The sequence below is a fragment of the Coloeus monedula genome (assembly GCF_965178545.1).
Source record: "Coloeus monedula genome assembly, chromosome: 35".
NCBI lineage: Eukaryota > Metazoa > Chordata > Aves > Passeriformes > Corvidae > Coloeus > Coloeus monedula.
Genome location: NC_138815.1, coordinates 189,299 through 201,662, shown reverse-complemented (window position 1 = coordinate 201,662; position 12,364 = coordinate 189,299).

Here is a 12,364-nt window from a genome sequence, read left to right as displayed (position 1 = left end):
CCTTTGGGATACTCCAGATACGCATGGAAGCCAGGGTGCACTGAGACACAGCGGGGCCTTGTTGGAACCAAAGACACCTCTGCAAAAAGCAGGGGAGCTCCTAGAACCAAGGAGTCCATTGTTACAATAGAAAACCTATGGAACCAAGAGGCCATTGTGACACAGCGGGGCCTCATGGAACCAATTGTCCATTATGACAATGCGGATCGAAGGAGACCATGGTGACATTGCGGAATCTCATGGAAGCAAGGAGCCATTGTGACCCAGTGGGGCCTCATGGAATCAAGGAGACCATTGTGACACAGGTGATGCACATGAAGCCAAGGAGCCATTGTGACACTTTGGGCTTCTTCCCTTCAGCTCTGCAGCTGGCTGTCCCAGCCCACTGCACCATGTGCCACGTGCTCTCCTCAGGGCTCTGCCTGCACACAGGCCCAGGAGAAGTTTTCCTGTTTGTAGGGAAAGAATGGAAAAGCCTGACATGGTTTCCTAAACAACAAACCCCACATGCTCAGTCCAAGCTGCCCGCAATGCTGTCCCCTTTCTACAAGAGACACTGTGAGCAGGAATGATCTGTGGGAGCAGAATTCTCGCAGTCTTTCCACTGAATTCCCTGTCCCTGTCCTTTCCCTGCCTCTCTGTTGCAGATGGAAGCTGCTGGTGCCATTCTCAGCTTGAAGCCCTCTTTTGATGCAAGCACATGCTCCCAGGTGTGTTCAGCAGCTGTAGCTCAGTGTTGATGCAAAGCTTTTGTGTTCCTCATGGAACCAAGGAGCCATTGTGACACTGCAGGGGCTCATGGGATGAAGGAGACAATTGTGACAGTACAGAACCTCCTAGAAACAAGGCTCCATGGTGACACCATGGGGAATCATGGAATCAAGGAGCCCATTGAGACACAGCCAGGCCGCAGGGAACCAATGGTCCATTGTTACACTGCGGATTCAAGAAGACCATGGGGACAGCACGGAACCTCATGGAACCATACGTCCATTGGGACACAGCAGGGCCTCATGGACACAAGGGGACCATTGTGGCAAAGCAGGGCCTCATGGAAGTATGGAGAGCATTGTGACATTGTGGGGAATCATGGAAGCATGGAGAGCATTGTGACACTAAGGAAACTCATGGAACCAAGGCGACCACTGGGACACAATGGAACCACATGGAACCAAGGCTCCATGATGACTTTGTAGGGCCTCATGGTGCACAGGATCCATTGTGACACAGCAGGACCTCGTGGAACCAAGGAGTCTTTGTGATACTCCAGATGCGCGTGGAACCAAGGAGCCTTTGGGATACTCCAGATGCGCATGGAAGCCAGGGTGCACTGAGACACAGCTGGACCTTGTTGGAACCAAAGACACCTGTGCAAAAAGAAGGGGAGGTCATACAACCAAGGAGTCCATTGTTACAATAGAAAACCTATGGAACCAAGGGGCCATTGTGACACAGCGGGGCCGCATGGAACCAATTGTCCATTATGACAATGCGGATCGAAGGAGACCATGGTGACACTGCGGAACCTCATGGAAGCAAGGAGCCATTGTGACCCAGTGGGGCCTCATGGAATCAAGGAGACCATTGTGACACAGGTGATGCACATGAAGCCAAGGAGCCATTGTGACACTTTGGGCTTCTTCCCTTCAGCTCTGCAGCTGGCTGTCCCAGCCCACTGCACCATGTGCCACGTGCTCTCCTCAGGGCTCTGCCTGCACACAGGCCCAGGAGAAGTTTTCCTGTTTGTAGGGAAAGAATGGAAAAGCCTGACATGGTTTCCTAAACAACAAACCCCACATGCTCACTCCAGGCTGCCTGCAATGATGTCCCCTTTCTACAAGGGACACTGTGAGCAGGAATGATCTGTGGGAGCAGAATTCTCGCAGTCTTTCCACTGAATTCTCTGTCCCTGTCCTTTCCCTGCCTCTCTGTTGCAGATGGAAGCTGCTGGTGCCATTCTCAGCTTGAAGCCCTCTTTTGATGCAAGCACATGCTCCCAGGTGTGTTCCGCAGCTGTAGCTCAGTGTTGATGCAAAGCTTTAGTGTTCCTCATGGAACCAAGGAGCCATTGTGACACTGCAGGGGCTCATGGGATGAAGGAGACAATTGTGACAGTACAGAACCTCCTAGAAACAAGGCTCCATGGTGACACCATGGGGAATCATGGAATCAAGGAGCCCATTGAGACACAGCCAGGCCGCAGGGAACCAATGGTCCATTGTTACACTGCGGATTCAAGAAGACCATGGGGACAGCACGGAACCTCATGGAACCATACGTCCATTGGGACACAGCAGGGCCTCATGGACACAAGGGGACCATTGTGGCAAAGCAGGGCCTCATGGAAGTATGGAGAGCATTGTGACATTGTGGGGAATCATGGAAGCATGGAGAGCATTGTGACACTAAGGAAACTCATGGAACCAAGGCGACCACTGGGACACAATGGAACCACATGGAACCAAGGCTCCATGATGACTTTGTAGGGCCTCATGGCGCACAGGATCCATTGTGACACAGCAGGACCTCGTGGAACCAAGGAGCCTTTGTGATACTCCAGATACGCATGGAAGCCAGGGTGCACTGAGACACAGCGGGGCCTTGTTGGAACCAAAGACACCTCTGCAAAAAGCAGGGGAGCTCCTAGAACCAAGGAGTCCATTGTTACAATAGAAAACCTATGGAACCAAGAGGCCATTGTGACACAGCGGGGCCTCATGGAACCAATTGTCCATTATGACAATGCGGATCGAAGGAGACCATGGTGACATTGCGGAATCTCATGGAAGCAAGGAGCCATTGTGACCCAGTGGGGCCTCATGGAATCAAGGAGACCATTGTGACACAGGTGATGCACATGAAGCCAAGGAGCCATTGTGACACTTTGGGCTTCTTCCCTTCAGCTCTGCAGCTGGCTGTCCCAGCCCACTGCACCATGTGCCACGTGCTCTCCTCAGGGCTCTGCCTGCACACAGGCCCAGGAGAAGTTTTCCTGTTTGTAGGGAAAGAATGGAAAAGCCTGAGCAGGTTTCCTAAACAACAAACCCCACATGCTCACTCCAGGCTGCCTGCAATGATGTCCCCTTTCTACAAGGGACACTGTGAGCAGGAATGATCTGTGGGAGCAGAATTCTCGCAGTCTTTCCACTGAATTCTCTGTCCCTGTCCTTTCCCTGCCTCTCTGTTGCAGATGGAAGCTGCTGGTGCCATTCTCAGCTTGAAGCCCTCTTTTGATGCAAGCACATGCTCCCAGGTGTGTTCCGCAGCTGTAGCTCAGTGTTGATGCAAAGCTTTTGTGTTCCTCATGGAACCAAGGAGCCATTGTGACACTGCAGGGGCTCATGGGATCAAGGAGACAATTGTGACAGTACAGAACCTCCTAGAAACAAGGCTCCATGGTGACACCATGGGGAATCATGGAATCAAGGAGCCCATTGAGACACAGCCAGGCCGCAGGGAACCAATGGTCCATTGTTACACTGCGGATTCAAGAAGACCATGGGGACAGCACGGAACCTCATGGAACCATACGTCCATTGGGACACAGCAGGGCCTCATGGACACAAGGGGACCATTGTGGCAAAGCAGGGCCTCATGGAAGTATGGAGAGCATTGTGACATTGTGGGGAATCATGGAAGCATGGAGAGCATTGTGACACTAAGGAACCACATGGAACCGAGGCGACCACTGGGACACAATGGAACCACATGGAACCAAGGCTCCATGATGACTTTGTAGGGCCTCATGGCGCACAGGATCCATTGTGACACAGCAGGACCTCGTGGAACCAAGGAGCCTTTGTGATACTCCAGATACGCATGGAAGCCAGGGTGCACTGAGACACAGCGGGGCCTTGTTGGAAGCAAAGACACCTCTGCAAAAAGCAGGGGAGCTCCTAGAACCAAGGAGTCCATTGTTACAATAGAAAACCTATGGAACCAAGAGGCCATTGTGACACAGCGGGGCCTCATGGAACCAATTGTCCATTATGACAATGCGGATCGAAGGAGACCATGGTGACATTGCGGAATCTCATGGAAGCAAGGAGCCATTGTGACCCAGTGGGGCCTCATGGAATCAAGGAGACCATTGTGACACAGGTGATGCACATGAAGCCAAGGAGCCATTGTGACACTTTGGGCTTCTTCCCTTCAGCTCTGCAGCTGGCTGTCCCAGCCCACTGCACCATGTGCCACGTGCTCTCCTCAGGGCTCTGCCTGCACACAGGCCCAGGAGAAGTTTTCCTGTTTGTAGGGAAAGAATGGAAAAGCCTGACATGGTTTCCTAAACAACAAACCCCACATGCTCAGTCCAAGCTGCCCGCAATGCTGTCCCCTTTCTACAAGAGACACTGTGAGCAGGAATGATCTGTGGGAGCAGAATTCTCGCAGTCTTTCCACTGAATTCCCTGTCCCTGTCCTTTCCCTGCCTCTCTGTTGCAGATGGAAGCTGCTGGTGCCATTCTCAGCTTGAAGCCCTCTTTTGATGCAAGCACATGCTCCCAGGTGTGTTCAGCAGCTGTAGCTCAGTGTTGATGCAAAGCTTTTGTGTTCCTCATGGAACCAAGGAGCCATTGTGACACTGCAGGGGCTCATGGGATGAAGGAGACAATTGTGACAGTACAGAACCTCCTAGAAACAAGGCTCCATGGTGACACCATGGGGAATCATGGAATCAAGGAGCCCATTGAGACACAGCCAGGCCGCAGGGAACCAATGGTCCATTGTTACACTGCGGATTCAAGAAGACCATGGGGACACCACGGAACCTCATGGAACCATACGTCCATTGGGACACAGCAGGGCCTCATGGACACAAGGGGACCATTGTGGCAAACAGGGCCTCATGGAAGTATGGAGAGCATTGTGACATTGTGGGGAATCATGGAAGCATGGAGAGCATTGTGACACTAAGGAAACTCATGGAACCAAGGCGACCACTGGGACACAATGGAACCACATGGAACCAAGGCTCCATGATGACTTTGTAGGGCCTCATGGTGCACAGGATCCATTGTGACACAGCAGGACCTCGTGGAACCAAGGAGTCTTTGTGATACTCCAGATGCGCGTGGAACCAAGGAGCCTTTGGGATACTCCAGATGCGCATGGAAGCCAGGGTGCACTGAGACACAGCTGGACCTTGTTGGAACCAAAGACACCTGTGCAAAAAGCAGGGGAGGTCATACAACCAAGGAGTCCATTGTTACAATAGAAAACCTATGGAACCAAGGGGCCATTGTGACACAGCGGGGCCGCATGGAACCAATTGTCCATTATGACAATGCGGATCGAAGGAGACCATGGTGACACTGCGGAACCTCATGGAAGCAAGGAGCCATTGTGACCCAGTGGGGCCTCATGGAATCAAGGAGACCATTGTGACACAGGTGATGCACATGAAGCCAAGGAGCCATTGTGACACTTTGGGCTTCTTCCCTTCAGCTCTGCAGCTGGCTGTCCCAGCCCACTGCACCATGTGCCACGTGCTCTCCTCAGGGCTCTGCCTGCACACAGGCCCAGGAGAAGTTTTCCTGTTTGTAGGGAAAGAATGGAAAAGCCTGAGCAGGTTTCCTAAACAACAAACCCCACATGCTCAGTCCAGGCTGCCCGCAATGATGTCCCCTTTCTACAAGGGACACTGTGAGCAGGAATGATCTGTGGGAGCAGAATTGTCGCAGTCTTTCCACTGAATTCTCTGTCCCTGTCCTTTCCCTGCCTCTCTGTTGCAGATGGAAGCTGCTGGTGCCATTCTCAGCTTGAAGCCCTCTTTTGATGCAAGCACATGCTCCCAGGTGTGTTCAGCAGCTGTAGCTCAGTGTTGATGCAAAGCTTTTGTGTTCCTCATGGAACCAAGGAGCCATTGTGACACTGCAGGGGCTCATGGGATCAAGGAGACAATTGTGACAGTACAGAACCTCCTAGAAACAAGGCTCCATGGTGACACCATGGGGAATCATGGAATCAAGGAGCCCATTGAGACACAGCCAGGCCGCAGGGAACCAATGGTCCATTGTTACACTGCGGATTCAAGAAGACCATGGGGACAGCACGGAACCTCATGGAACCATACGTCCATTGGGACACAGCAGGGCCTCATGGACACGAGGGGACCATTGTGGCAAAGCAGGGCCTCATGGAAGTATGGAGAGCATTGTGACATTGTGGGGAATCATGGAAGCATGGAGAGCATTGTGACACTAAGGAAACTCATGGAACCAAGGCGACCACTGGGACACAATGGAACCACATGGAACCAAGGCTCCATGATGACTTTGTAGGGCCTCATGGCGCACAGGATCCATTGTGACACAGCAGGACCTCGTGGAACCAAGGAGCCTTTGTGATACTCCAGATACGCATGGAAGCCAGGGTGCACTGAGACACAGCGGGGCCTTGTTGGAACCAAAGACACCTCTGCAAAAAGCAGGGGAGCTCCTAGAACCAAGGAGTCCATTGTTACAATAGAAAACCTATGGAACCAAGAGGCCATTGTGACACAGCGGGGCCTCATGGAACCAATTGTCCATTATGACAATGCGGATCGAAGGAGACCATGGTGACATTGCGGAATCTCATGGAAGCAAGGAGCCATTGTGACCCAGTGGGGCCTCATGGAATCAAGGAGACCATTGTGACACAGGTGATGCACATGAAGCCAAGGAGCCATTGTGACACTTTGGGCTTCTTCCCTTCAGCTCTGCAGCTGGCTGTCCCAGCCCACTGCACCATGTGCCACGTGCTCTCCTCAGGGCTCTGCCTGCACACAGGCCCAGGAGAAGTTTTCCTGTTTGTAGGGAAAGAATGGAAAAGCCTGAGCAGGTTTCCTAAACAACAAACCCCACATGCTCACTCCAGGCTGCCTGCAATGATGTCCCCTTTCTACAAGGGACACTGTGAGCAGGAATGATCTGTGGGAGCAGAATTCTCGCAGTCTTTCCACTGAATTCTCTGTCCCTGTCCTTTCCCTGCCTCTCTGTTGCAGATGGAAGCTGCTGGTGCCATTCTCAGCTTGAAGCCCTCTTTTGATGCAAGCACATGCTCCCAGGTGTGTTCCGCAGCTGTAGCTCAGTGTTGATGCAAAGCTTTTGTGTTCCTCATGGAACCAAGGAGCCATTGTGACACTGCAGGGGCTCATGGGATCAAGGAGACAATTGTGACAGTACAGAACCTCCTAGAAACAAGGCTCCATGGTGACACCATGGGGAATCATGGAATCAAGGAGCCCATTGAGACACAGCCAGGCCGCAGGGAACCAATGGTCCATTGTTACACTGCGGATTCAAGAAGACCATGGGGACAGCACGGAACCTCATGGAACCATACGTCCATTGGGACACAGCAGGGCCTCATGGACACAAGGGGACCATTGTGGCAAAGCAGGGCCTCATGGAAGTATGGAGAGCATTGTGACATTGTGGGGAATCATGGAAGCATGGAGAGCATTGTGACACTAAGGAACCACATGGAACCGAGGCGACCACTGGGACACAATGGAACCACATGGAACCAAGGCTCCATGATGACTTTGTAGGGCCTCATGGCGCACAGGATCCATTGTGACACAGCAGGACCTCGTGGAACCAAGGAGCCTTTGTGATACTCCAGATACGCATGGAAGCCAGGGTGCACTGAGACACAGCGGGGCCTTGTTGGAACCAAAGACACCTCTGCAAAAAGCAGGGGAGCTCCTAGAACCAAGGAGTCCATTGTTACAATAGAAAACCTATGGAACCAAGAGGCCATTGTGACACAGCGGGGCCTCATGGAACCAATTGTCCATTATGACAATGCGGATCGAAGGAGACCATGGTGACATTGCGGAATCTCATGGAAGCAAGGAGCCATTGTGACCCAGTGGGGCCTCATGGAATCAAGGAGACCATTGTGACACAGGTGATGCACATGAAGCCAAGGAGCCATTGTGACACTTTGGGCTTCTTCCCTTCAGCTCTGCAGCTGGCTGTCCCAGCCCACTGCACCATGTGCCACGTGCTCTCCTCAGGGCTCTGCCTGCACACAGGCCCAGGAGAAGTTTTCCTGTTTGTAGGGAAAGAATGGAAAAGCCTGACATGGTTTCCTAAACAACAAACCCCACATGCTCAGTCCAAGCTGCCCGCAATGCTGTCCCCTTTCTACAAGAGACACTGTGAGCAGGAATGATCTGTGGGAGCAGAATTCTCGCAGTCTTTCCACTGAATTCCCTGTCCCTGTCCTTTCCCTGCCTCTCTGTTGCAGATGGAAGCTGCTGGTGCCATTCTCAGCTTGAAGCCCTCTTTTGATGCAAGCACATGCTCCCAGGTGTGTTCAGCAGCTGTAGCTCAGTGTTGATGCAAAGCTTTTGTGTTCCTCATGGAACCAAGGAGCCATTGTGACACTGCAGGGGCTCATGGGATGAAGGAGACAATTGTGACAGTACAGAACCTCCTAGAAACAAGGCTCCATGGTGACACCATGGGGAATCATGGAATCAAGGAGCCCATTGAGACACAGCCAGGCCGCAGGGAACCAATGGTCCATTGTTACACTGCGGATTCAAGAAGACCATGGGGACACCACGGAACCTCATGGAACCATACGTCCATTGGGACACAGCAGGGCCTCATGGACACAAGGGGACCATTGTGGCAAACAGGGCCTCATGGAAGTATGGAGAGCATTGTGACATTGTGGGGAATCATGGAAGCATGGAGAGCATTGTGACACTAAGGAAACTCATGGAACCAAGGCGACCACTGGGACACAATGGAACCACATGGAACCAAGGCTCCATGATGACTTTGTAGGGCCTCATGGTGCACAGGATCCATTGTGACACAGCAGGACCTCGTGGAACCAAGGAGTCTTTGTGATACTCCAGATGCGCGTGGAACCAAGGAGCCTTTGGGATACTCCAGATGCGCATGGAAGCCAGGGTGCACTGAGACACAGCTGGACCTTGTTGGAACCAAAGACACCTGTGCAAAAAGCAGGGGAGGTCATACAACCAAGGAGTCCATTGTTACAATAGAAAACCTATGGAACCAAGGGGCCATTGTGACACAGCGGGGCCGCATGGAACCAATTGTCCATTATGACAATGCGGATCGAAGGAGACCATGGTGACACTGCGGAACCTCATGGAAGCAAGGAGCCATTGTGACCCAGTGGGGCCTCATGGAATCAAGGAGACCATTGTGACACAGGTGATGCACATGAAGCCAAGGAGCCATTGTGACACTTTGGGCTTCTTCCCTTCAGCTCTGCAGCTGGCTGTCCCAGCCCACTGCACCATGTGCCACGTGCTCTCCTCAGGGCTCTGCCTGCACACAGGCCCAGGAGAAGTTTTCCTGTTTGTAGGGAAAGAATGGAAAAGCCTGAGCAGGTTTCCTAAACAACAAACCCCACATGCTCAGTCCAGGCTGCCCGCAATGATGTCCCCTTTCTACAAGGGACACTGTGAGCAGGAATGATCTGTGGGAGCAGAATTGTCGCAGTCTTTCCACTGAATTCTCTGTCCCTGTCCTTTCCCTGCCTCTCTGTTGCAGATGGAAGCTGCTGGTGCCATTCTCAGCTTGAAGCCCTCTTTTGATGCAAGCACATGCTCCCAGGTGTGTTCAGCAGCTGTAGCTCAGTGTTGATGCAAAGCTTTTGTGTTCCTCATGGAACCAAGGAGCCATTGTGACACTGCAGGGGCTCATGGGATCAAGGAGACAATTGTGACAGTACAGAACCTCCTAGAAACAAGGCTCCATGGTGACACCATGGGGAATCATGGAATCAAGGAGCCCATTGAGACACAGCCAGGCCGCAGGGAACCAATGGTCCATTGTTACACTGCGGATTCAAGAAGACCATGGGGACAGCACGGAACCTCATGGAACCATACGTCCATTGGGACACAGCAGGGCCTCATGGACACAAGGGGACCATTGTGGCAAAGCAGGGCCTCATGGAAGTATGGAGAGCATTGTGACAGTAAGGAAACTCATGGAACCAAGGCGACCAGCGGGACACAATGGAACCACATGGAACCAAGGCTCCATGATGACTTTGTAGGGCCTCATGGCGCACAGGATCCATTGTGACACAGCAGGACCTCGTGGAACCAAGGAGCCTTTGTGATACTCCAGATACGCATGGAAGCCAGGGTGCACTGAGACACAGCGGGGCCTTGTTGGAACCAAAGACACCTCTGCAAAAAGCAGGGGAGCTCCTAGAACCAAGGAGTCCATTGTTACAATAGAAAACCTATGGAACCAAGAGGCCATTGTGACACAGCGGGGCCTCATGGAACCAATTGTCCATTATGACAATGCGGATCGAAGGAGACCATGGTGACATTGCGGAATCTCATGGAAGCAAGGAGCCATTGTGACCCAGTGGGGCCTCATGGAATCAAGGAGACCATTGTGACACAGGTGATGCACATGAAGCCAAGGAGCCATTGTGACACTTTGGGCTTCTTCCCTTCAGCTCTGCAGCTGGCTGTCCCAGCCCACTGCACCATGTGCCACGTGCTCTCCTCAGGGCTCTGCCTGCACACAGGCCCAGGAGAAGTTTTCCTGTTTGTAGGGAAAGAATGGAAAAGCCTGACATGGTTTCCTAAACAACAAACCCCACATGCTCAGTCCAAGCTGCCCGCAATGCTGTCCCCTTTCTACAAGAGACACTGTGAGCAGGAATGATCTGTGGGAGCAGAATTCTCGCAGTCTTTCCACTGAATTCCCTGTCCCTGTCCTTTCCCTGCCTCTCTGTTGCAGATGGAAGCTGCTGGTGCCATTCTCAGCTTGAAGCCCTCTTTTGATGCAAGCACATGCTCCCAGGTGTGTTCAGCAGCTGTAGCTCAGTGTTGATGCAAAGCTTTTGTGTTCCTCATGGAACCAAGGAGCCATTGTGACACTGCAGGGGCTCATGGGATGAAGGAGACAATTGTGACAGTACAGAACCTCCTAGAAACAAGGCTCCATGGTGACACCATGGGGAATCATGGAATCAAGGAGCCCATTGAGACACAGCCAGGCCGCAGGGAACCAATGGTCCATTGTTACACTGCGGATTCAAGAAGACCATGGGGACACCACGGAACCTCATGGAACCATACGTCCATTGGGACACAGCAGGGCCTCATGGACACAAGGGGACCATTGTGGCAAACAGGGCCTCATGGAAGTATGGAGAGCATTGTGACATTGTGGGGAATCATGGAAGCATGGAGAGCATTGTGACACTAAGGAAACTCATGGAACCAAGGCGACCACTGGGACACAATGGAACCACATGGAACCAAGGCTCCATGATGACTTTGTAGGGCCTCATGGTGCACAGGATCCATTGTGACACAGCAGGACCTCGTGGAACCAAGGAGTCTTTGTGATACTCCAGATGCGCGTGGAACCAAGGAGCCTTTGGGATACTCCAGATGCGCATGGAAGCCAGGGTGCACTGAGACACAGCTGGACCTTGTTGGAACCAAAGACACCTGTGCAAAAAGAAGGGGAGGTCATACAACCAAGGAGTCCATTGTTACAATAGAAAACCTATGGAACCAAGGGGCCATTGTGACACAGCGGGGCCGCATGGAACCAATTGTCCATTATGACAATGCGGATCGAAGGAGACCATGGTGACACTGCGGAACCTCATGGAAGCAAGGAGCCATTGTGACCCAGTGGGGCCTCATGGAATCAAGGAGACCATTGTGACACAGGTGATGCACATGAAGCCAAGGAGCCATTGTGACACTTTGGGCTTCTTCCCTTCAGCTCTGCAGCTGGCTGTCCCAGCCCACTGCACCATGTGCCACGTGCTCTCCTCAGGGCTCTGCCTGCACACAGGCCCAGGAGAAGTTTTCCTGTTTGTAGGGAAAGAATGGAAAAGCCTGACATGGTTTCCTAAACAACAAACCCCACATGCTCAGTCCAGGCTGCCCGCAATGATGTCCCCTTTCTACAAGGGACACTGTGAGCAGGAATGATCTGTGGGAGCAGAATTCTCGCAGTCTTTCCACTGAATTCTCTGTCCCTGTCCTTTCCCTGGCTCTCTGTTGCAGATGGAAGCTGCTGGTGCCATTCTCAGCTTGAAGCCCTCTTTTGATGCAAGCACATGCTCCCAGGTGTGTTCAGCAGCTGTAGCTCAGTGTTGATGCAAAGCTTTTGTGTTCCTCATGGAACCAAGGAGCCATTGTGACACTGCAGGGGCTCATGGGATCAAGGAGACAATTGTGACAGTACAGAACCTCCTAGAAACAAGGCTCCATGGTGACACCATGGGGAATCATGGAATCAAGGAGCCCATTGAGACACAGCCAGGCCGCAGGGAACCAATGGTCCATTGTTACACTGCGGATTCAAGAAGACCATGGGGACAGCACGGAACCTCATGG